This window comes from Callithrix jacchus, chromosome 7, assembly GCF_049354715.1.
Source record: "Callithrix jacchus isolate 240 chromosome 7, calJac240_pri, whole genome shotgun sequence".
NCBI classification, from domain to species: Eukaryota; Metazoa; Chordata; class Mammalia; order Primates; family Cebidae; genus Callithrix; species Callithrix jacchus.
Window position 1 is genome coordinate 108,777,348 of NC_133508.1, and position 3,866 is coordinate 108,781,213.

General features: G+C 37.3%; 1 protein-coding gene across 5 annotated transcripts in view; it reads right to left on the bottom strand.

Annotated features, from left to right (window-relative positions):
* Positions 1–3,866, bottom strand: part of NEGR1 (neuronal growth regulator 1) — a 925,952-nt gene that overhangs the window by 98,969 nt on the left and 823,117 nt on the right. The gene's annotated exons all lie outside the window — the stretch shown is intronic.

A 3,866-nucleotide genomic window follows, 5' to 3' on the forward strand; every position in this document is an offset into this window, starting at 1 on the left:
CCAGCTTCTTTATATTGGCCAAAGTAGCAGTTTCCTTGGTGAAAATACGATGTTGCTCTGGGAGCTAATTCTGGTTAGCCTAGAGCCTGCTATCACAGCCTAAACAATTTTGTCAACCCTAATGCCTTGTGAAAAGTCACTTTCTGCTTGTAAGATCCGAGCAGTTTCTGCAACTTGACTTGCAACTGAACTGTTTCAAGTCTGAGATCCTGAAATCAGGGTCTTGAGGTGCTGAATGTTTTTGAATCGTCTTCAAATAATCATTCCATTTCTCAGAGTTGTTTTCCAAATAGTGCCATAACTTTTGACCTACATTGTCATTCAGTAATTCACAGAATCAGATTCTTCTAATTTTTTAGCTATATTAACCACATATCCTTGTCACCATGTACCATGAACTACCTATAACCCTTCTTCTACGGCATTATGAGCAGATGTACCCTGACCTCCCTGACTTCAAACACTGTTCAGATAGTCCATTTGAGATCTTAGATCTCAGATTGTCTGTTTCCTGCAACTACTAATGAAGCAAAAGTATTACATAATTCCAGATGTAATAAAATTAGAGGTTTTTTTCCTCACAAAAATGGTGGTGTGGTGTAATTGAAAATACTATACAATTTGGAAACAAATGGATCAAATTTGAAAACTGGCTCCCTTATTTTACTTACTGTCTGTGTGACTTTGGAAAATTATTTGACCTTTTAAGTCTGTTCTCTGAGATTCAAATACCTTACATCGTTCTTGTGAAGATCAAATGACATATGCTGATAAACATAGCCTGTTTTTCCTGTTGGAGAATTACTTCTTCCCCATTGCATGTAGCCTTGGTGGAAGGATTAAAGATAAATAGGTTCTACCATGTAAGCCAAATGAGGCAAATATTCCCTCTCTCTGTCTCAGGCAACACAGGGAGCAGGAATAATGGCATATGTTCAGCGAATTGGGAGCTCTTTCATGAGGGTTTAAATCTCCCAGGTAGATTGGATGTTATTTATTAAAACAACCAAGGCAGTAGCAATGGCTCAAACAGTTTCATGCTGAGGTTCCAGTTTTCTAATTCCTGGCCCTCTGGTGCTCCCTTGTTCCCTGCTTATTTTTAGGGCTGCTTCACCAGGCTCTTATTGATGTTGTAGCTTCTAGGATCATTTTCTAATAAATCTCATTTTGTATAAGTTATTCGTGATGGTTTCTGTTGCTTCCCACACAAAAACACTGATAGAGTATTTCTTTTCTAATCTAAAAAAGAAAACGAAGCCATGGAAAGGTTGTGTTACTAATACACGGTTGTCTTAATAATCCACATAGCTAGTAACTAGTAGAGTCATGATTTAATGTCAGGTCTTTCAGACAACAAAATCTGTTTTTCTGCTTAAACAGAACTTTTTTCTTTTTTTTTTTCCTTCTTAAACAGAGTTGTTTCCCTAAGTCCAAATTTGTCTAACTGGCCTTATTTCCCTGGAGTATACCCTGGAAGCTTCCATTCAAGTCAATTTAAGTTACTTTAAATTAGGAAAGGCAGAAAACAAAAGCCCAAACCTTTGTAAAGGAGGAGGATTTGCTACATTGATCTCAATTCATCACCAAACAGGATGAAACTGAGTGCTTGCACTTGCTGGAGAAAAAATATTCCTTCCCCCGCTCACCCCAAATAAAGCAATAACCTTATGATGATCCATGAGTTAAACTGAATTGCATCATCACTTAGCCACTTAAAGTGTAATTGTATGACTTGCAGTTTGAATAGATGAATGCTATGCATTGTTCTTTACATTATATAACATTATCTTGACATTATTAATACGATGTCTATAGAAGACATTAATTTCTTGTTCTGAAATATAGTAGTATTATTTTTACATTCTTTTACAGGATTGTGTTCTTTTTGCTTATATTAATATCATATGAAATCCACCCAAAAGTAGCAGTAACAATTATATGCTTGTTTAAATTTTGAAATACAAAATTAGAACTAATATGCATTTGATACCCACTTAAATGAATATGAATATGAAATCTCATGGCTTTGATATAAAGACTGCTTATAATGGCCAGGTGCAGTGGTGCATGCCTGTAATCCCAGCACTTCGGGAGGCTGAGGCAGGTGGATCACTTGAGGTCAGGAGTTTGAGAACAGCCTGGCCAACATGGTGAAGCCCTGTCTCTACCAAAAACATAAAAATTAGCTGGTCGTGGCTCATGCCTGTAATCCCAGCTACAGGAGTCAGGAGAATCACTTGAATCCAGGAGGCAGAGGTTGCAGTGAGCCAAGATCGAGCCACTACTCTCCAGCCTGGTGACAGAATGAGACTCTGTCTCATTAAAAAAAAAAAAAGAGTGCTTGTGACAACATGCTACAGTGTGCATGGCCAAACACATTCTTCAACAAAACAACATAAAGAATATGCAGGTGGACATAAATGAGTATTGCTCCTCAGACTGTTCATTGATTTCTTTCATCTTCTAATACATTTATAGATATATAATGTAGCAGATATATTCTTCTTTGCTGGCAGAATTCATTGATTCAAATGTAAATCCCCAATAGTCGAAATCAGTTTGGGTTATGCCATACCTCTGGCCTGCGATTGGTTTACAAAGGAGCATGTGACTCAGTCTTGGCAATGATTGAGGCAAATGACATGAAAGGGAAGACTGCTGAGGATTTGAGGATTCTGGGGAATGTGTTTTCACTGATGAAATGAAACATGGAAGAAAAAAATGGCTTCTCTTCCTTTGGCCATTGATGTGTCTGCATGGAAAGCCTGTGACTGCAGAGTTCAAATGGGATTTTAAGGGCTGTTCACAGAAAACAGATGAAACATTGGACAGAACGGTTTCCTTGAGTTGCTGAATGAACCCATGCTGGGACTAATTTCTTGTTATGTGAAATAATAATGTTTCCTTTTTGCTTAAACAACTTTGTATAGGGGTTTTCTATGATGTGCAGTCCAAAGCATGTTAATGATACACATAGCAAGTATTTCACAGGAGTTCACAGCACAATTACCACGGCAAGTGCTCACATAAGGTTTATTAAATAAATACAGTTGGCCCTTCATATTCTTGGATTCTCAGTCTATAGATTTAACCACTCTCAGGTAAAAATATTATAAAAATTGCACCTGTACAGAACATGCAGACATTTTTCTTATCATTATTCCATAAACAATAAAATATAACAACTATTTACATAGCTTTTACATAGTATTAGGCAATATTATTAGTCAAGAGATAATTTAAAGTGACAAGAGGATGTGCACAGGTTATATGCAAATACTATGCTACTTTACGTCAGGAACTTGAGCATCCTCGGGTTTTGATATTTAAGGGAGGTCTGAGAACCATTCCCCTGAGGATACTGAGGGACAACTGTACTGAATGTAAGGAGGTTAGCATCTGACATCATCATGGACTTGAGGAGACCTTAAGGAATATGTATTTATTTGGGCTAAAGATGAAAATAACGGAGGTGACTGCAAGCAAATAATGGATAAAATAAAAGTGGTATGATGGAGGAGGAGGTAAGAAAAGGCACATTTTGGAAACTCCAATGACCATCTCAGGGCCGACTTTTTTTTTTTAAATGAAAATATGACCTCACAGCACAGTGTTTTTTTCTCACTCTTCATGCTAGTGTGAGTGTCATCCAACCTTGGCATGGCCAGCCTGGCCTCTCCACATTTCCAGCCTGTGTGTAGCACAATAGCAAATGTTCTCTCATTCCCAAAGGGCTATGTCTTGAAAATGAAGAAAGAGGACACCCAATAAATGTACAAAACAGAAAATAAGACTGAAAAATGTGTTTATTGGTGTTTTCTTCTATCAGCATTTTGGCAGACAGAAACTTGTTTTTTCAAAGTTCA